Here is a 23,068-nt window from a genome sequence, read left to right as displayed (position 1 = left end):
GAAATCAGACAGGATTTATCATAGGCAAACCTACTTTGGCTGGCAAGGTTACTTTACTGATGATCACGGATAATTTTGATGGTTTTGCAGTTTGGGGAATCACAAGCAATGTTTCATCTCTTTAAAACTGCCAAGTTCTAATAAAGGTTAGCACCTCTAGCAGCTCCAAATCCTCCTGTCATTCAGGGCTGAGAACTTTAAACAGCTAGAAGGCTTTGAGGTTTGCTTCATATGGAAGTGCAAAATAAAAAGGAACTAATAGGAACCTGGAGAATATGATAAAAGAAGTTGTTGACAATGTTTGACCTGTAGGAAATATCCTGCTTTTTCTTTCTGAGAGGGCAGAGATTTCATGTACTGATCAAATGTTGTTAGATGTTACTTGCTCAATGATAAATAAATGCATTTTATACTTTAGAATTGTAATAAGGTTTGTACTAAAAAGGGATTGAATCGAGGCAGTGGATACTTTCCAAAAGCATAGAATAATTAGCAGACAAGGTTTTCCATTTACGGCCATGTGACGTGACTGAACACAAGCCTAGATAACAAGGTTAGTGAGGACACCCATGATGGTAGAGGGAGTTCAGACTCATCTATGAGCATTATCTATGAACGAGCCATCCATACCCCCAAACCATGAAGGGGTCCAGAAACTGACAATCAGGCTTTTACTTATACATCCTTGAAATATGAATGTCACTGGCAAGTCCAGCAATAATCGCACATCTGAACTTTCAATCAAGATGGTTTTTTAAAAATTTAGCAACCTTTAAAACTTTTATGGATGAGCGATAAATGCAGCCTAGCTAAAATTACTGACGTCTAAGAAGGATTGATTCGTTGAAAACATTGATTCAGTTGTGGGATGTGGGCATCACTGAAGGTGTGGAGCTGCCTTCTTGAACTGCCACAGTTCCCCCCACTGAGGGAGGGAATTCCAGGATTGACTGCTGCAGTTCAGATTACATACCTACAGCGCTGTGAGAAAGGGAATTCTTGGATTTTGACCCAGAGTCAATGCAGGAAAAACAGCAATTTCAAGTTAGGATAGTGGGTAACTGGCAAGTGGTGGTGTTATCATGCATCTGCTGCCCTTTGTCATGAATTTGGAAGGTGCTATTTATTGAAGGAGTCTTTGATGAGTTGCTGCTGTGCATTTTATAAATGACCCTCACAGCTGTCACTGTGTTGGTGTGCTAATAAACTGTGAGCTGCTGTGTCCTCAGCATCTTGAATGTTGTAGGTGCTGGAGGCAAATGTAGAGTATTCCATCACTCTCCTGGCCTGGAGGTAGTAGATAGGCTTTGGGGAGTCAGAAAATGAGTTTCTCACAGAAGAATTTCAAGCTTCTGATTTGGTCTTGCAGCTATAGTACTAATATGCCTTGTTCATTTAAATTTCAGGATGTTGACAGTGGGAAATTCAGCAATTGAATGTCGAGGGGAAATGGTTGATTCTCACTTGCAGGAGGTGGTAATTGTTTGACACTTGTTTGATGTGAATGTTCGATTGCCATTGTACAGATGCATTTAAAATCATAAGACTAAATTCAGAAGATATATATGATGCCTTAGGAAATGCTGGTAAAGATAAGATTTTATAATGTTACAATTGAGGAGTGCTCGGTATTCACATTAAGCAGGAAGATAGCCAGGTAGTGAAAATAGAACTGGAGTCTAATCTCCATGCACTTGTAAGCTATTATTTACAGAGCCTTTGTAAACATGCATCTCCACACTCAACAACCACAGTTTCAATCTGTCTTTATAAATAGGAGTGCAAGTGTATCCCTGATTAATTCCCATCACCCGAATATAATTAAATACTCAATTAATTTTATTCCTTCGTGGATGTCAGTAATTTTGACTAGACAGCATTTATCGTTCATCCATAATTGTCCTGGGAACGATAGTGCTCAGCTGCCTTCTTGAACTGCTGCAGTTGTTCGGTATAAGTGCACAGTGCTGTTAGGGAGGCAGTGCCAAGATTCTGACCCAGCAACACTGAAGGACAGTGATATTTTCTCAAATCAGGATGGTGTGTGACATGGAGGGCAACATGCAGCTGGTAGTGTTCCCAAGTGTCTGCTGCCCTTGTCCTTCTCAATGGTAGATTCATGAATTTGGAAGGTGCTACCGCAGGAGCGTCTGTGATGGTACACACTACTGTCACTGTGCAGCAATGTTGGGGGGAGCGAATGTTGAATATTTTAAATGAGATGCCAGTAAAGTGACCCTCCTTGACCTAATGGTGTCAAAGTTTTTGAGTGTTGTCAGAACTCAAGGCAGGTAGAGAGTACTCCATCACACTCCAGACTTGTGTCGAAGAGTATGGTGCTGGAAAAGCACAGCCGGTCAGGCAGTATTCAAGGGGCTGGAGAATCCCCATTTCGGGCTGTTCCAACCTTCCTACTTGGCACCACTCTCTTGAACTTTCCTACTGTCCATCTTCCTTCCCAACTATCGACTTCACCCTCCTCTCCAACTTATCACTTTCACCCCCACCTTCATCTACCTATCACTTTCCCAGATACCTTGCCACCCCCATCACATTTATCTCTCAGCCCACTTGGCCCACAAGCCTCATTCCTGATGAAGGGCTTATGCCTAAAACGTCGACTCTCCTGCTTCTCGGATGCTGCCTGACCTGCTGTGCTTTTCCAGCACCACACCCTATGACTATGATCTCCAGCATCTACAGTCCTCACTCCAGACTTGTGCCTTGTAGGTGGTGGAAAGGCATTGAGAAGTCAGGAGGCGGATTACTCACTGAAGAATTCTCAGGTTCTGACCTGCTCTTATAGCCATAGTTTTTTTATGACTTCTGTTCAGTAATAACTGAGCATGTTCATACCTGGGGTTTTAGCAACAGTAATAACATTGAAAGACAAGAAGGGATAATTAGATTCTCTCTTGTTTGAGATGGTCACTGTTTGGAACAATTAACAGAGAGGAGATAGATAATTTGGAGTTGTGTCTAGCAATGTGTAATATTATGTTAGTTGAAAGATTTGTTCTCCGTGGGGCACATTACCCATGGTTTCTCTTTTTCCCTTCAACAGAATCTTCACAGGGGTTCTGCCTGTTTTTAATTAGTTTCTGCTTGGCAGAGGTAACTATAAAACCTGTAATCTTCTGAATTGTATATGCCCCAGGCTGGATTTGTATCAGCATTTTTTTGTTAATATTAAAAGTGGGTTTACAATAAATGAATGAGCTGCAGTCTATTGAAGGAGTGCACAAAGCCAGATTGGGGAGTAGCTGTGTCTATGTGGAACTGTAAGCAAAACACAAATGGCAAATGTCTAGAACACTGAAAGAACAACAACCAACAGAACAAGATTACCAACTCTCCTTAGCAAATACAGATGGAAACCATTAGCAACTGGGGCTTACCAGTGGAAATCAGTGGGGCTTAAAGAGGAGGAAAACAAGACAAACTTGCACAATGGAATGATGGGTCACTAATGAGCATAAAATTTAATAAATGTATGGATCCATAAAGAATTAATCAGTAATATCTACAAATTATCTTCACTAGATTGAAAAATTGAAACACAAATGAACTCTCCCGTGCCACATGCTGGACAGAAGATGAAACTGCAGCAGGTGAAGCATTTTGATCAGAATTCAGAGATGTACTCATTCAATTAATCACACAGGATTAAAATCTGGGCTGCCGTGGGATTTCAAATCCCGCTGTGATAAATTGTGAAATTGAATCCAATAAAATCTAATGACTTATGGAATGAAAAGACCATGAAAACTGCAGCAGATTCGTTAATGATAATCAAGAGTAGAACTCATCATGCCTGTTTCTCCATATCATAAAACCTTGTATAATCAGCTAACTCTATAAACCTGCCTTTGCTCCTTGATCTCTTTGGTTCAGAAAAGCCTACCAATCTCACTGTCAATATTAACAACTAGCTCGTTGTGGAGAAAGTTCCAAACTCCTCGAAGCCTCTACATTGAGAAGTCTATTCCAATTTCACTCCTGAAAGTTTTGTCTTTAACATTTCAGCAATGCTCCTAGTCTTCCACCTCCCATCCAATGGAAATAGTTTCTCTCAATGTAATCTATCTGTTCCCCTTAATGTCTTGAAGATTTCAACCAAATCTCCTTTAACCTTTTCAATTGTCCAGAAGTGATTTGTTTAATTTATCCATGTAGCATAACTGTGGGGAAATGGTTGCAGAGTGGAGCTTCAATACTATTCAATGGACTAGAGTTCAGGGGCACAGGTAAATGCTTGAAGGACATGGGTTCAAATCTCAACACAGTAGGTGGAATGTAAATTCAATCAGTAACTCTAGAATATAATGTGAGTGATACGATCATTGATTACATAGAACATACAGCAGCAAGGAACAGGAACAGACCCTTCAGCCTACCAGGTCTGTGCTGACCATGATGTTATTCTGAACTAATTTCATCTGCCAGTACATGTCCATATCCATCTATTCCCTGACTTTTCATGTGTTTGTCTAAATGGCTCTTAAACTTTGCTAACATATCTGCTTCTACCACCTCCTCTGGTAGGATGATCCAGGCACCTACTACCTTCTGCATAAAAAAAACTTTCTTTGTACATTTTCTTTAAACTTTCCCTCTCTCACCTTAAACCTATGCCTCTTAGTATGTAATATTTCCTCTCTGGGAAAAAGACCCTGACTATCAACACCTCAGAATTTCATGCACTTCTATCAGGCTGCTCCTCAGCCTCCAACACTCCAGCGAAAACAACTCAGATTTGTCTACCCTCTCCTTCTAGCTAATACATGGCAATCCGGGCAATATCCTGGTAAACCTCTTCTGCACCTTCTGCAAAGCCTCCACATCTTTCCGACTGTATAGATCCCGAAACGGTGCCTGGGTCTTTGGATTAATAGTCTGGCGATAACACCACTAAGTCCACCACCTAACCATAAACCCTCCCAATTGGCACTTGCAAAGCTTCCTGTGAGGAGATTGGTGTCCTTCCTGTTTAGGTGCAACCCTCCTTGTATAGGTCTCATCTATCCTGGAATAGATCCTCAAGATCCAAAGAAATCCTCCCTCCTACACTAGTTCTTTAGCCACTCATTCATCTGCATTATCTCCCACTTCTGGCCTTATTAGCACATGGCAGAGAGAGTAATCACACCATCCTGGAGACTTGCTCATGGTCAGTGAAGTACTTATCTGTGCCCCTGACTATAGAGTCCCCTCTCACCACTCTTGTCTATACTTTGACCATCTCTGCTATACATCAGTGCTAGTCATGGTGCCATTCATCTGCTGCTGCTGCTGCTCCCCCCTGAGAGGCCATTCCTCCCAACAATACCCAACATGATATTCCTGTTTGAGATAGGAATGGCCACAGGGGATTCCTGCAATGCCTGTCCACAATTACTCCTTTTTCTGGTGGTCACTGAACTCTCCTCTGGCTGTGTAACCCTTCCTGGTGCTGTGACCAGTTCGCTAAACATGCTATCCACAACATTCCCAGCCTCATGGCTGCTCCATAGTGAGTTCAGCTCCCGCAAATGGAGTTGCCATGAGACTGGAAGTATCCCTGATTGTCCACATATTGCAGGAGGAGCATTCCACAGGCCTGGATTCACCTGCCATTGTGAACTTTATCAACTATAAACAACACACGATGAACCAATTCTACATCCTTACCCACTACTCACCAAAACCAGATTTCTCACTCTCACTGTCCATTCCTAACAAACTACAATGATAAGAGTAAATACTTTATACTCTGTCTCCCTCCTGACATGACTCGCAGTCTCTAAACCTGGTTTCTGAGCAGCCAAGACTATGTCACTTTGAGTCATGACATCACCTCTGGAGTTCCGAATCTGGATTCAACTCCAATCACACTGTGATCCTCCAGTTGTCTTCAGTCCCACTCTGACTGACCTCAGTCCCACTCAAACTGTCCTTAGTCCTGCTCCAAATATCCACAGTCATTGAGTCATGCAGCATGCAAACAGACTCTTCCATCCAACTAGTCCATGTCAAACATAATCCCACACTAAACTAGTCCCATCTGCCTGCTCCTGGCCCATTTCCCTCCAAACCTTTCCTATTCTTGTACATATCCAAATGTTTTTTAAACCTTGTAATTGTACCCACGTCCATCAGTTCCTCAGGAAGTTCATTCCACACATGAACCACCTTCTGTGTAAAAGATTTGTTCCCGTGTCTTTTTAAAATCTCTTTCCTCTCATCTTAAAAATATGTCCCTAATCTTGGAATCCCTGAAGAGGATTTGGACAGGCTCAGTGAGTGGGCAAGAAGATGGCAGATGGAATTTAATGTGGAAAAATGTGAGGTTATCCACTTTGCTCAGATGTGCACAGTATTTCGAGAGGCTGTAAATTGGAGAGAACAAAGGGACTGAGGTGACAGTGTCAATAGTTTGCTAATGACTAACTTACAGCTGGAGTAAGCTATCAGGAAAACTAATGGAATGTTTGTCTTTATCACAAGAGGATTTAGGTCTAGGAGAGTGAAGCCTTGATTCAGTTGTATCGGAACTTAATTAGACCACACCTCTTGCTCAGTCCTCACCCCCACTCTGAATGACCCCAGTCCCAATTTGACTGACATCAATCCAGGCCCAGCTCATCAGGTATTTATCCATAGCTCCTGCCACAGTCAACTGCTCTGCTGTGGTGTGCTGCGATGTATTGTGTTGTGGGTGCTGTCACTCTGACTGACCTGAGTCACGTTCACTAAAAGCCTTGAGAGAATGAACTTTGCCTACCTCACCTAGTCTGGCCTGCACATGAGTTTCCACATCCACAACAATGTAGTGGTGACTTAATCGCCCTCTGAGTGAATCAAACTGTTCAAGGGAATCAGGAGTATGCAACAAATGTTAGACTTAGTGGTGCTGACTGTATTTCATGAAAGAACAAGGAGGAGAAACCCCTTGAAGTCCTGTAAACATTGTATTAAGCCTACATTGCACTCTTTCAAGGCCAGTATATCCTTCCTAAGTTGGAGTGCTCAGTTGACTCACAGTCCTGTAGGTGTGTTGAAACCAGAGCTTTTTACACTGAAGCACAGCTTCTATCTCCTTGTATTCTGCTCCTTTGGATACAAAGGCTAGCAGTCGATTAGTTTTTTTTTTATCATTTCCTGCATCAGTTCATGACATTTAATGATCTCAAGACCAACACTGTTTCCAAATTATCTCATTTGAAAAGCAGTTTGGTCAGAGTGGATGGTCCACAGGTCAGAAACATCACAAACCCCCAATAAGTCAGAAACTCTACAGCATGGATTGAGACTGTTCAGCATGTCATGCCATTTGAATGTCTGAGGCAATAAGCCTGGCTTCCTTGATTTTATTTTGTAGCCCTACAACTGTTTTTCCCCCCTTCAAGTATACATGTCATTTCCTTTCTGAAAATTGCCAGTCATTTTGGTTCCTTCACATTCTCTATAATGGATGTTCATGGATGCAAACTCTCTGGGTGGTGTTCCACATTTTGTCAAATACTCAGTGGAAGCTCAGAACAAAACCTTTTTGCCTATAAACACATTGCTGACATTGACGAATGCTGCTGAGCAGTCTCGCTGCTATTCCTTTGCATTGACCTAATGTGTCTGCTCTCTTAAAATAGATGAGTATAGAGCTCAAGACAGAAATACTGTAAATTAGATTGAGAATCTGTAGATTAGAATATCAATAAAGCAAATCAATGAAAGGACATCTTAAAAGACTTATGCGGCTCGAAGTGTAAGTATTTGCTTGTTCTGTGGTATTGTACTTACTTCAAGGTGCCCAATCTTTCACACTGTTTTGATTTCTAGTCATGTGGCCTGAGCTTTATTCAAGCTTGGCTTTTTAATCAAACACTAAGGCCTTGAAATCCCAGGTTCTGTGCTTCACTGCCAAAAGTGCAGCTCCTGTCTTTTCTACAGCTCTGATATAATTTCTGTTTTCTCAGAAGAACACATGAAATAGAAGCCGGATTAGACAATACAGCTCCCCCCACCCCCCCAAGCATCTTTCATCATTCAGCTTCTGGCTGATCTACCTCAATTCCATTTTCTCATCATCTCCTCAAACCCCTTGATTCCTTTCATGTTCAAGAACCTGTTGATCTAACATCTGCATCTTCTTATCAATCGTGCACCCACAAGCCCTTTGGGTGACAGAAGTTCAAAGAGTCACAATCCCTCAAAGTGGAGAAATTTCTCCTCATCTCAGTTTAAAATGGCTGACCCTTTCTCCTGACATTATGACCTCTGGTTCTAGACTCTCAGCATCTGTTTGCTCATTAGAAGTTTGAAGGGCAGGGGTGGATTCAGCTTCCCATCACACTCTCATCAGAAATTACAGCTTTCAGGGTTAGTCAGAAGCAAAATTGTTGAGAATTCAGTGGACATCACAATCCATGGGACAATGTGGGGAGTCCCTGAGTTTACTGAGAGACTGGATCTCTACCTTGCAGTATGAAAATGCACTGACCTGTTTGAAATCATGTTCAGATTGTGGTGGTACTGAAATATAAACTAGTACAGTGACATTCCTCTGATTCATGCAAAATCTTGCAAAATTTTGGACTGCAGTTAAATAGGGAGGAATGCCAACAAAATGACAACCTTTAAATCTTCCCCAAACCCCAGAGAGATCCACTGCATTTATGTCCTTTACAACCATTGTGGTTTCTTTATGTAGATTAGAATCCCTACAGTATGGAAACAGGCCCTTCAGCCCAGCAAGTCCACACTGACCCTCTGAAGAATAACCCACCCAGATCCATTCCTCTACCCTAGATTTTCCCCTGACGAACGCACCTAACACTATGGACAAACCTGACCAGCACATCTTTGAATTGTGGGAGGAAACTAGAGCACCCGGAGGAAATCCACGCAGACACGAGTAGAATGTGCAAACTCCACACAGACAGTTGCCCGGGCTGGAATCGAACCCGGGTCCCTGGCGCTGTGAGGCAGCAGTGCTAACCACTGAACTATCATACCACCTGGCAAATTCATCTGCTGCCCACATTCCAATGGTATAGCACAGGTAAATGGAGTTGGACTGGCTTTTTTATTGAGAAATACTATTTCCATTGCTTCTCATTTTAGTTAGTTTTACACCTCTGCTGCATAGTCATATAGTGATGGTTGATAAATTTAATTCTCATAAGATTTTTTTTGTAACAGAAGTAAGTAGAAAGATCAGTTCCATGGCCTGACTATGATTTGTTATTTCAGCCTTTCAACACCACATAGATTCCTGTATTTAATGGGGTCCTCAATATGAGCTTATATATGAGCGGAGGCGTGATAAATCTTACTGCTGGATGAGATTTGGCGTTGCGGCTTTGTAATGCTTTGTCTTGCCTGCTTTCATACAACAGTCATAGCTGTTCCCTCTGCATCGACTACAGGCAGAGCCACCACTAGTGCTGACACAACCCTGCTAATGTGCAGGAAAGATTGAGAGAGTTCATTTACTGCATGCTGGCCAAGACAGACTCACAAGAGGCAGAAATCGTAAAGTAATGACCAAAATAAAGACAAGGCGGAGCTTTCAGAGATTACTGAGGGGCATTCAGGGCCATGCTTGCAGCAGAGTACAATGAAGTCAGAAGAGTATTCCAGGGATTAGGTTCAGGGTTAGGAAAGGCATAATATTTGCAAGCAGAGAAAGTAAGGAGTGTTGTGGATGAATGGCAGGATTAGGAGGTAGGAACTAGAATGGTTTTAGGACGGCCAAGGGGAGAAAGGAATATCCCCATCTTCTGATTACCCTACAACAGGTTAGCTTCTTAAACCCCTACAATACATTCACCAGACATGCAGCAGAAACCTAGTTTTCACCTCTATAACACTTCATTTCATGTTATGAAGGTGGAATGTGACCAGTTCAGTGAAATTATCCAGCTGTAGAGGACAATTTCATCTCCATTCATTAGGTAACAACAGAATAGTATTATTATGAAACAGGAGCACTGCACTTTCTATCTTCGAGCTGATACTGCCCAGGTTTCTGACAGTTTGACCTGACAATTAAAAGGGAAGTCCATGTGCAAAGTAGAAACAGAAATGAGACTTATTAATCAACGTATGCTGGAGATAGCAATAGGAATAATGCTATTTTGGCCGACGAAAAGGTGCAATGTGTACTGTGTTCCAGCTACATTCAGATAATTGACAGGGAGTGATCCAACCAGAGACCCTCAAAATGGGCTGCTCTAGGTCCCTCATAAAGTGTTTAAGAATCAGTTCATAGAGTCATAGAGATGTACAGCATGGAAACAGACCCTTCAGTCCAACCTGTCCATGCCGACCAGATATCCCAACCCAATCTAGTCCCACCTGCCAGCACTCGGCCCATATCCCTCCAAACCCTTCCTATTCATATACCCATCCAGATGCCTCTTAAATGTTGTCATTGTACCAACTATCCACCATTTCCTATTAAACCTTTAAGAAAGTGTTTCCTACAGTATCAGGAAAGCATCAATGTCACTATTCTCTAAAATGCTTTCCCTGAGACAGTTTTCCTTCCCATTTGGCTAGGAAGTTGCTTCAAAAACATTTGCCAATGAAATGTGAATAAATCATGGGATGTTGTCAGCACAAAGCAGACTATTCCCCCTGATGTGTTCACGCTGCCTTCCTGGGTGAGCAACTAATCAGGTCCCATTTCACTGCCTTTTTCCCACACTCCTGCTCATTTTTCTAACTTGATTATAATCACCGAGTGTGCAGTACTTTCAGGCAAAGGTCGCCTGACCAATTTATGAACATAAATTTGGAGTGTCACTGGTGATGGCCCTTCTGGACAAGTCAGATTCAAGAATGAAACTTGGCTTGAGAGACTGTGTTGTTTTAGTTGGTTAATACAGTGATTAATTACTGAACCATATCCACGTGAAGATGCTGGTTTCCTTTAAAAACTGAACATACATTTATTACAGAAAAGAAGAAGGAAATAAACCAACTGATATACAAACGGGAGCCAGTTTAGAAAGATCTTAATAAAAAAGCAAAATGAAGTTTCAACCTGTTACCCAACAACTGTTAAAGAAACCCAAGACTAAGGAAATAATACTTCTAACTCAAGTCTTTAAATGTGTGCTTAACTGACTGCTTCCAGTTTCTTTCCTAATGGACAATTTTCTGATTTCTTTCCAGGTTTGCAAGGATAAACTTTATATCATTTGAGGCGCCTAAACTTTCTCAGTTCTAACAACTTGAAGACTCCATTCAAGCTCCCTTGGTTTGGAAGTTCCAAAGATTAGAAAATACTGATTCCCCTGAGCTGACCTTTACTCTTGTTTCTTCCGAACTTCACATTGATTCATCTGCTATGGTCAAGAGAACTCATGGATATATTTTGTTTGTGTTGTCTGCCATAAACTCAACAGTATAAACATTTTATTCATTAAGCAGCAAGAGTTCTGTCAGGCACGTGATTGTAGTCGCATGTTTTCTTCACAATTATGTTGTTAGGTCATTGTTCCAGAATTACTTTCTGAGCTTTCGAAAGAAACATATTCATGGAACTGATTAAAATCTCTTTGCCTCTATTTTAAAATTCAACTTTCAAAAGTAATTATATATACTGTTTGTCACAAAACCATATTAGTTTTGAACATAATCAGAAAGAACAGGGCAACAGTCTTTGCTCTCTCTGTCTCTAAACCTGTCTCATTTAGGTTTGTGAGTTGAAAAACCGATGAAAAGTTTCATCACTGCAAATGAAGAGTTCTTCAAAGGGAAGTCGGAATCGTCACCATTGTCGATCTTGCTATCTCTTAAAAAAACCCCTAAGAACCGCAGAGACTGGAAATCAGAGGCAAACTCAGAAATTGCTGGAAAAGCTCAGCAAGTCTGGCAGCATCAGTGGGGTGAAATCAGACTTAATGCTTTGGGTCTGCTGACAACTTTTCAGGACCTATCTATCTCTGTCTTAAACACGCTCGAAAACTTAGCCACCATTACCTTCGCCGAGATTAACCCCTCTCTGACTGAAGAAATTCCTCCTCATCTCAGTTCTAAAGGAATATCCCTTGAAACTGAGGCTGTGCTGTTTTGTCCTAGTCTCTCCTACTAGTGGAAACATTTTAACTATGTCCACTCTATCCAGGCATCTCAATATTCTACAAGTTTCAATCAGATCCCTCCTCATCTTTTTAAACTCCATCAAGTACAGACTCAGAGTCCTCAACCATTCCTCATATTACAAACCCTTCATCCCTGGGATCATTCTTGTATACCTCCTCCTGGCCATCCCCATCGCCATCAAATCCTTTTTTAGACATGGGAGCCAAAACTGTTCATAATATTCTAAATGCAGTCTGACTAGAGCCTGGCAGTCTTAGCAGTACATTTCTGCTCCTGCATTCTAGCCATCTTGAAATGAATGCTAACATTACATTCGTCTTCCTGACTGTGCCAACTCAGCCTGCATGTTAACTTAAAAGAATCCTGAATTAGGATTACCGAGTCCCCTCGGATTTCTGAGCCTTTCCCCATTTAGAAAATGATCTATGCCTCTATTCTTCCTACCAAAATGAATAAGCTTACACTTTCCAACATTGTATTCCAGTTCTGCTTCCTCAACACTACCTGTCTCTCCATCTATCTTTGTGTCATCTACAAATTTAGCAACAATATCCTCAGTTCCTTCATCCAGTTTGTTAATATATAATGTGAGTAGTTGAAGTCCTACCATTGTCTCCTGTGGAACTCTACTAACCACCAGCTGCCATCCTGAAAAAGAGCCCTTTAGCCACACTCTCTGCCTTCTGCCAGTCAGCCAATCATTTAACCATGCCAGTAGTTTGCCCATAACACCCTGAGCTCTTATCTTAATCAATAGCTTCCTGTGCAGCACCTTGTCAAAGGCATTCTGGAAACCTAAATAGATCATGTACATTGGCTTTCCATTATCTAACCTGCTCATTACCTCATAAAACCATTCTACTGGATGAAGCTGTGCTGACTCAGCCCGATTTTACCATGCACTTCCAAGTACTTCGCAATCTCATCATTAATAATGGAAGCTAAAGTCTTACCAATGACTGAGGTCAGGCTAACCAGTCTATAGTTTCCAATTTCTGCCAACCTCTCACCTAAAACATCATTTTCCAGTCCTCTGTGAATCTATCTGACGCCATTGATTCCTGAGAAATCACCACCAATGACTCTACAATCTCTTCAGATATCTCCTTAAGAACCCTGGGATGTAGTCTATCTGGTTTGGATGATTTATCCACCTTTAAACCTTTCAGCTTCCCCAACACTTTCTCCTTAGTGATGTCCACAGGATGAGGGAGACAACATAAGTTAGTTGTTATACTTGATTAAGCAACATAGTTTAAGTACAGAAAGCCATTGTATTCATACCAAATGCACATACATTGCCAGAACTGTTTGTTGTTGAAGCCCACGCAGTTCTGCAAAACTATCAGATTAATATCAAGAGTAGCTCCATACTTACCACCATGAGCTCTCAGTAAGGATGGAATTTTGAGAGGGGATAGTGAGAAAATAACTTGTGTATATTTGTTCTGATGAACCTACATGTCATAGACAGGCTACTACATATTTCTATATTCTCCCTTTTGCACTGAGTACAAATCAGAGAATTTTCCCAAAATCTTTCAATCAAAGAATGCACTTATGGTTGTTTTCCAAAATCTCACACATCCTCCCTAACCCATCCCATACCTTTCAATAATCCTCACGGGTTAGAGCAAGCTGCCTATTTATAATCTATTGGCACCAGCCACAAGAGTTATCCACAGATGAATCTTCTGTTCAACTTTATGTTCGTTTTTTCAGTACATGGCTGTTGCAAACTAATTTTGTCTTAAGTGACAAATAATCCGATGTAATATGCTGTTGCATTTAAGTTATTTATTTGATACTTAAACACAGTTAAACATTACTTTGGCAATGGATATGGCTCAGGAGGTTTTAAAAACGAGGAAGATGAGTTTGAAATGGGAATTTCAAAATAAACTACAGGTTAAAAATACCTCCTTCTTGATCATTGCTTTAAATGTAGAGAAAATTCTCTCAGTTGGGAGTAAAAGGTCAAGAGAGTGGGACAGGTATGCAACTATATGAAAAATATGGTTCTGAAACACTGATAAGTTGATCAATTTGAAATTCTGTTCAACGTTGCATAATTAGAGTCTGTGATGTGGGTTATACATATGAGTGCAATTTAAAGAACTGCACATTACCAACAAAAACACAAGCTGTATAATGTGCTTCTTTTCACTTCTACCTTCTACAAAAAGAACCAGAAATGACATCACCCACCTGAAGAAACCAAGACCTACAAATAGAGAGGTGGGACATACCACCTGCACTTCACCAGAGATTCTCACTGATGGTGTTACCTTGTATGGTAATGAAACATCTGAAAACAAATCTTCTAGCTCAGTGAGCTAACTTACATACATATCATCAACCTGAACTACAAATCTTCTTGTGAAAAGAAAATCTTCCTTTTAAAACATCTTGTGACTAAAAATGGGATTGATAGCTGAATGAATTGTGTCCACTTGGTCTGAGTTTGCCCTGTGAATTCCACTGTTTTAAAATTGTATGTCCATATACTTTATGAAGGATCAAGAATATCTCAATCAATGACAGTGCATTCAAAATCTCCTTCCACTATCAGAAAACTTCATTTCTTAACCTTTGATTGGCACTGACCTGTATTGAGGTTTTCAAGCTGAAATTTTCCAAATGCATCTATTTAGCTGGACCTAGAAGAAAAATAATACATTACAGATCACACAAAGGAATTATTCTGCATCATATTTAACCATCAGCCTGAATAAGCTGATTGTCACATGTCTTACTGCACCATAATGATTCTGTGATGCCCTAACCTGGACAGTTTAGGCAAGACCAATGAGTAATGTCAGAACCACAAGAAAAACAGTAGACTTCCCTGATTTATTTTGTGTTGCTATGGATGTTGCTAAGTAACTTTCATTTGCTGAGACATGGACTATTTTCAAAGCCTTCATACAATGAGCATGCTTGCTCACATCATCTGAGCTGCCTCAATGGGAGAAGTTGGCCTGTCTTGAGTTCTTGTAGACATAATCACAGACATTCTGTCACAGTAAAAAGGATCCACAAGAGAAGGTGAAATGATTGAAAACCTCTTAAAAACTTCACCAAAGCTTTGTCATTAATTAATTGCAAACGAAAGCCTCAAACTTCAAGAGACAAATGACTACATCAAATTTATGTTATTTTTGTAAGTGATCACTCAAACTAAGGTGGAATGCGGTGACTTAGATGTTAATCAGATTTCAGGCTTTTGTGTGAAGGTTCAATTCATTGTGGCAACGTTTGAAAATTAACGCACACGGATGAACAAAACATCACAGAGGAGATCACTCAGTACCTCATCGCTGTGCTGATCAAAAATGAGAGTGAGTCCATCTAATCCCATTTTCCAGCTCTTGGCCAATCATTCTGTAGATTACTGAACCTCAATCACATATTCAAGTGTCTTTTTTGAAAAAAAAATGAGGGTTTCTGCCTCTGCTTTACTTATTTTGTGCATCATGCACTCATAACGCTGAGAGATGCCAGAGCTAGGATATAGTGAAACAGTCCAACCTTGGGTAATGCCACTGCCGACTCTCAAGCTGACTCCAGCACAGTTAGCTTGAGGTCAAAGCCCCCTCTTTGCTTCTTTGTGGCACTAGGACATTGACTGCACCAGTTTGTGATGTGCTTCTACTTCCAATGCCAAGCTTTGTGCTAAGGACACAAAAGGACCATGAACTATGCAGCAACTTCTTTTGAAACAAATAAACACTTACAGCAGAGCACACGGTCAACTCTTAATCTGCCACAGTAGCTTGGCAACAATGTACAAACACAAAAAGCACTGGTAAAGCTGGCCCTAGTTAAACCTTAACAGTAATCATTTCCATCTTGCCTTATAATTCATTTTTGGATTCCATACTCAAACTCAAATGTGGCTGTAAATTCCCTATTCCATCACCTTCTGTAAACAGGTTTCACAGTTACTGACCTCATGTAACCCAAAGAAGGAATATTAAAACCACTAGCTTCAAGTAATGCTGAATGCTTTTGTTGATCACTGAAGCCAAATGATTTTGAGGCTTCTGTTTTTAACAAGGAAAAGAAACACTCATCAATGAATGAATTTATCCTTCACGTCCAGTTTGTCTCATATTGCCAGAAGCATAATAACATGCTTGGTAAGCTTGAACAGGTAGGGCTTAATATTCTTAACTGTCACATCACTCCTCGTGCTTCATTGTTTGTAAACATAAACTGAAGTTGCCAGAAAAGTTCAGCAAGTCTGGCAGCATCTGTGAAGAGAAATCTGAGTTAATGTTTCGGATCCATTGATCCTTCCTCAGAATTGTTCGGACCCATTCTGAGGAAGGGTTACTAGACCTGAAATGTTAACTCTGATTTCTCTCCATAGATGCTACCAGACCTGCTGAACTTTTCCAGCAATTTCTGTTTCTGTTTGTGATTTCCAGCATCCGCCGTTCTTTTGGTTTTTATTTCATTGTTTAGGGTGGCACAGTGGTTAGCACTGCTGCCTCACAGTGCCAGAGACCTGGGTTCAATTCCCACCTCAAGCGACTGACTGTGTGGAGTTTGCACATTCTCCCTGTGTCTGCGTGGGTTTCCTCCGGGTGCTCTGGTTTCCTGCCACAATCCAAAAATGTGCAGGTCAGGTGAATTCGCCATGCTAAATTGCCCGTAGTGTTAGGTGCAGGGGTAAATGTAGGGGAATGGGTCTGGGTGGGTTGCGCTTCAGTGGGTCGGTGTGGACTTGTTGGCCCGAAGGGCCTGTTCCCACACTGTAAGTAATCTAAAAAAAATGTCACTTTGTTGGAACAATTACAGTCGCTTTGAGCAGGTTAAGTGCCACATTTCTAATCATTTAAGGATTTTGGTGAAGTTTACATCAAGCTTTTAAATTTGAAGTTAGGACAACAGTTCATGCTGGACACATAAGTTGCACTTCCTTTCAGTTATGCACAATATTGAAAACATCCATGTACGTATTCTGGGCATGGTTACTGGGCTTCTAAGTTATTTTCTAATCAACCTGCTCAGAGATGTTAAGACACACCTCCAGAGTAGGTGGGACTTAAACCCAGGCCTCCTGGCTCAGAGGTAAGGACATTGCACTCCTCACTGAGCTGTGAACAACTTGATGCTGAATTGCCTACAATTGTGACAAATCCTGTCCTGTTATATATTGAAGTTTTAAAAACTGTCTAATAAAAGTAATAATAATAATAATAATAATAATAAAGTTGCAATTACTTAGGTCTTTATTCAATATTAATCTGCTTCATGGATGTAATAAAGGCCGGTACTGAGGGAAAAAAATGGATGAGTTATGGGGGCTTGTGGAACTAAGATAGGTGAACAAAAACTTGAAATAAAGGGGTCCTTCCAAGAGTGTTTTGAAAGAAAATAATGTAAGGAAGTGATAAAGGTTAGATTGAAATTTAGGGAGGACATTCCATAAAGTAAGGAATGATAGACAACTTTAGGGTATTAGTGAAATAGATCTTCCAGAATTGGAGTCAGAAACTACAAGGATAGGGAGAGAATCAGAGCACAGAGAGAATTAAACTTGAGAGTTTAAGATTGGAGGCAACTAATGACTAGGATCAATGTGGACTCTGGATCTAGGTGAACACTCTGATATAGCTTGGGATTGTAGACAAGGACAGATGATGTGAGTTCAGAATTTTGTAGTAGGGCTGTAAAGGTTATGGAAGTGCAAAAAATAATGGCCTTGTTCTCACAGGATTTAACTTGAAAAAAGTTCAGATTCACCCAGAAGTGGATAAGCTATCTGACAGAGATTGTGAAGAATTGGAGTTGGCTGTTGGCAGTATAAGTGCAAAGGCTAATCACAAACTGGTGCACCAGGTCACCAAAGGGTAATAAGCGAGTGAAAGAGAGGAGGAGGAGGAGACAAAAACAGATCCTTCATGGAGATAGCTATGGTGAACAGGAAAGGGATGGAGATGTTTGGTTAATTGTATGGGTTAGGGTGGAATCAAGCAAATGGCATTGCCTGGAAGTGACCTACAAGAGGGGAGATATTGGAGGAGGACTAGGAGATTGATTTCCTCCAGACAGCTGAGTGGTCAGGAAGGCAGGGAATATCACACACAACCTTCTTTCTGACTTTGGTGAGAGATGTGTTGCTGCTGTGGAAGGGGTAGAAGCCGACGACAATCGCACCTAGATCAACTAATATAACAAATTAAACACTAAATGTGAATGGTTTGGTATTAACACTAATCAAAATGATTTCCCTCTTGATCAGAATGGAAGAAACTGGTTATTGTTGAAGATTAAATTAACCCAATTTAGGAACATTAAGAGCAGCAAATCACTCAGGAAGCAGAGAACACTCATTTACAATATAGGTAGCTGCATGACTCTACACCCTCAGTGTATTAATAACAGGTGGAGGGAAGGTTCACATTGGCTGGAGTTGAAGTATAGATACCTCTTCATTTAGTGAGAGGCTGCAATTCTAACACTTCCCTCACTTAGTTTTAAGTTGGAAGATATAAAATATAAGCTCTGAGTTTTACATGTCTGCATCCTCATTGCACATTGGAAGCAATCAAGTAAAAATACTTTAGCTGCATCTTGAAATACAGTCAAGCATAACAATACAGGAAATAATTGAGAGTTATGTTTATATCATGCATTTTCACCACTCAAAAATAGTTCAAGGTACTTCACGTAAGAATCACCACTTGTAAATGTAATGACTGGTGCTATGTTAAGTAGTCATTATTCACAAAGAAACAACAGCAACGAGATCAATGACGAATAAAAGCCCACTCAGAAGGGTCTGAATGAGGAACATCGGTCAGGAGAAGGACCTATTCAATATTGTCATCAGTCCTTTACCATCCATCTCAACCATTAGAATTTACTGATTGGAATCCCATCCAAATAATGGCAATTATTGACAGCACCATATTCTATCAATTCAACTGAATGCCTGTCTTGTTTATGTATGCAACCACAAAGAGATTCATGAATTCAGAACCTTCTAACTCAGAGAATGGAGCTCTCTCACATGCTCAGAAAGTAGTGTGCTTTCCTGCAAAGATGAGCTCGCCTTTTTCATTGCAATTTTCTCCCACATCATGGACTATTTATTGCACATTCGATCTAAGGATGGCCTCTGCCAGTCTGACTCCAAAACTAGGCATCAGGAACTGTGAAGGGCACTGCTCCTCCACATTTTCTCCATTTCTCTGTGAGGAAGCCTTAGGATTCAGTCAGAGTGGGATGAAATGTACTTCCCCGATCCATTATGAATGTAATGACAAATTTCCACAACAGGTAGGACTTGAACTCAGATCTTCTAGCCCAAGGATAGGGACACTACCACTGTACCACAGCAATGCAAGCTGTGATTGCTTCCTCATTATTGAGCACGCATGCTCTAGCGACTTGAACTGTTGCTACAATAGCCAGGTGGGGGCAGCTGGCCAGTATTTGTCTCCAGTTGCTAGACACCACCAGCAAATGTATTAGCTTTCAGCTATGATTCTTGTCCACGTCTGGTTGTGTACTTAACAAAGACTTTGATTTTGAGCTTTGCAAAATTACAATCTTCCTTTGAGGCAGTTTTATTTTTAATCAAAAGAAAAGTCTCCAAAGTTCGATTTTCCAATGGATTGAGTTAAATGCTATAAGGTGTATCAGAAGAGAAAATTGGTGAATTAATTGTTTTTGACTCCACCTGACCTGAGTGCAACTGAAACATTGAGTCCATAACTTCATTCTCATCGAGTGCTTTACATGATAGATACATGCCCTAGTTTTTTTTTAAGAAAAAACTTTCCAGTGTGGCTTGCAGGTTCAACAAGTTAGTACAAAATGTCAGGCTCACATTAAACCAAACGATTCCAGTGACCACAATTAATAAAGCTGCAATTCACTCGGGAGGCAAAAACATTTGTACTCTTGGATGCCTTTGAATCCATTGACACTAAATTTTTCTGGAAGTGTAAAGGCAGTCTTAATTAGCAGGGCCAAGTTTCTTCTGACATTTACAAATTAATTAACCCTGGAGAATATGGTGGGGTAAGTAGTTTCATTCTGAAATGTAGGTCAATATCAGGTTTTAATGAAGGATGCTTGCTGTAATTGGTCTCAAAGAAAGGATTGGTCATCTTGCCATGAGTGGAGGGACTAAGCCACACTGACTACCAGATGAGAAGAGCAATGGCAAACAATGGACACAACCTCCTGAGCTGAAGGTACATAACTGGTGAAATCAGATGACATTGAAGCTGCTCTGTTTGATCAATCAGTAAGTTATTATTATCACTTCCAAATAAATTATTCCTTTATGAAACTTTTAACTTATGGTGCTTGAGTGTACTTGTAATGTGTGATTAGCTCCCGAATATTTATTAAAATAATGAACATATTTTCAAACCAACACTTTGGGTGGAATTCTACCAAGCCCTGAACAACTTGGCTATGACAACAAATTGGGAGAAGTGCATGAGAACTCAAGTGATGTCTAGCTTGGCGTCAGGGGCAACCATCTTCTCAGGGATTAATCTTATCTCTTTTCGGTAAAGTTGCTTTGAATTTTTTGGAGGGATTCTCACTGCGAGGCCGAATGAAATCTTTTGCAGTATGTTACCAAACCTGCCTGATTAATTACCGATCCTGTCCCTCTGGCATTCCTTAGCTCCGTTTCTAGCCCCAAATTACCACACATTGTTCCCAAAACAACATGCCATTCAATCAACGCCTGCCAAAAGACCAACATCCCTTGCACCCATATCATTTCCCAAAAGGCTGCTGGACATTTGGACAACTGTTGGCAAACTGGTGACACCCCTCACTGACAACATAGTGGCATGGCAGGAAGAAAACATATACAATGTTTCCCAGTGGTTCAGGTGTTGAGACAAGACTCTTGCCATGCAGCATCAAGATGCCTATTAACAGAAATTATAGTTTGTATGTTATCACACTCAGCAGCTGCCAATCATTACTGTGTAGCCTCCTATTGTACTACTCAGGTGCCAAGAAGTTGCTGGGCAATTCCAGCTCACTGATTACTCCTCTGTAACACCATGCAGCCGCACTTGGAGTATTGTGTACAGTTCTGGTCACCACATTATAAGAAGGATGTGGAAGCTTTGGAAAGGGTGCAGAGGAGATTTACTAGGATGTTACCTGGTATGGAGGGAAGGTCTTACAAGGAAAGGCTGAGGGACTTGAGGCTGTTTTCGTTGGAGAGAAGAAGGTTGAGAGCTGACTTAATAGAGACATATAAGTTAATCAGAGGGTTAGACAGGGTGGACAGGGAGAGCCTTTTTCCAAGTATGGTGACGGCGAGCCCTAGGGGGTATAGCTTTAAATTGAAGGGTGATAGATATAGGACAGATGTCAGAGGTAGTTTCTTTACTCAGAGAGTAGTAAGGGTATGGAATGCTTTGCCTGCAACGGTAGTAGATTCGCCAACATTAAGTGCATTTAAGTCGTCATTGGACAAGCATATAGACGTACATGGAATAGTGTAGGTTAGATGGGCTTCAGATTGGTATGACTGGTCAGTGCAACATCGAGGGCTGAAGAGCCTGTACTGCGCTGTAATGTTCTATGTTCTATGCTGAGCACCCAGTACCAACACCTCAGGGAACCCACCAGAACAGCAGCTGCATGTGCCCCACATCCATGGACATTGGCATCCAACATGTGGCAGATTCTCATGGCACATCTCCATTTAGAGCGAGCCTCTGCTCTATAAAGCTGTACATCGGTGTGCACTGACAACTATCACTGGAATGTTTACAATCATGGAGAGGCATAGAATGGGTCAGGCTGCAACTCAGGGCTGCTCATTTGCTGTCTTTGGGGTCTCATCATTTGGAGTTGTTTGGCTGAGGAAGTGCTGGATGTCTTGAAATGAATAAAAGTGGATAAATCACGGAATACAGGGAGAACTAGCCATTTTTTTACAGAACTGGCTCAAAGGTAGAAGACAGAGGGTGGTGGTGGAGGGCTGTTTTTCAGACTGGAGGCCTGTGACCAGTGGAATGCCACAAAGATCGGTGCTGGATCCTCTACATTTCATCATTTATATAAATGATTTGGATGTGAGCATCAAAGGTACAGATAGTAAGTTTGCAGATGACACCAAAATTGGAAGTGTAGTGGACAGCAAAAATGGTTACCTCAGATTACAACTGGATCTTGATCAGATGGGCTAATGGGCTAAGAAGTGGCAGCTGGAGTTTAATTTAGATAATTGCGAGGTGCTGCATTTTGGGAAAACAAATCTTAGCAGGACCTATACACTTAATGGTAAGGTCCGAGGGAGTGTTGCTGAACCAAGAGACCTTGGAGTGCAGGTTCATAGCTCCTTGAAAGTGGAGTCACAGGTGCAGATAGGATAGTGAAGAAGACATTTGGTATGCTTTCCTTTATTGGTCAGAGTATTGAGTACAGGAGTTGGGAGGCCAGGTTGCGGCTGTACAGGACATTGGTTAGGCCACTGTTGGAATATTGCATGCACTTCTGGTCTCCTTCCTATCAGAAAGATGTTGTGAAACTTGAAAAGGTTCAGAAAAAGATTTACAAGGATGTTGCCTGGGTTGGAGGATTTGAGCTATAGGGAGAGGTTGAATAGGCTAGTGCTGTTTTCCCTGGAGCGTCGGAGGCTGAGGGGTGACCTTATAGAGGTTTATAAAATCATGAGGGGTGTGAATAGGATAAATAGACAAAGTCTTTTCCCTGGTTTGGGGGAATCCAGAACTAGAGGGCGTAGGGTTAATGTGAGAGGGGAAAGATATAAAAGAGACCTAAGGGGCAACTTTTTCATGCAGAGGATGTATGGAATGAGCAGCCAGAGGAAGTGATGGAGGCTAGTACAATTGCAACATTTAGAAGGCATCTGGATGAATAGGAAGGGTTTGGAGGGATATGGACCAGGTGCTGGCAGGTGGGACTAGATTGGGTTGGGATATCTGGGCGGCATGGACTTGGACCAAAGAGT

At 41.1% G+C, this 23,068-nt stretch overlaps 1 protein-coding gene across 1 annotated transcript in view; it reads right to left on the bottom strand.

Annotated features, from left to right (window-relative positions):
• LOC140482861 (muscarinic acetylcholine receptor M3-like) overlaps window positions 1–23,068 on the bottom strand; it is a 664,163-nt gene that overhangs the window by 362,551 nt on the left and 278,544 nt on the right. The window contains exon 2 of the mRNA XM_072580567.1: window positions 14,701–14,753. The gene's annotated coding sequence lies outside the window, so the exon portion shown is untranslated. The remainder of the gene's footprint in view (window positions 1–14,700; window positions 14,754–23,068) is intronic.

The sequence above is a fragment of the Chiloscyllium punctatum genome, chromosome 11 (genome assembly GCF_047496795.1).
Source record: "Chiloscyllium punctatum isolate Juve2018m chromosome 11, sChiPun1.3, whole genome shotgun sequence".
In the NCBI taxonomy this organism is placed as follows: domain Eukaryota; kingdom Metazoa; phylum Chordata; class Chondrichthyes; order Orectolobiformes; family Hemiscylliidae; genus Chiloscyllium; species Chiloscyllium punctatum.
Note: the sequence above shows the minus strand (reverse complement) of the source record. Positions and strands in the feature narration are given on the sequence as shown.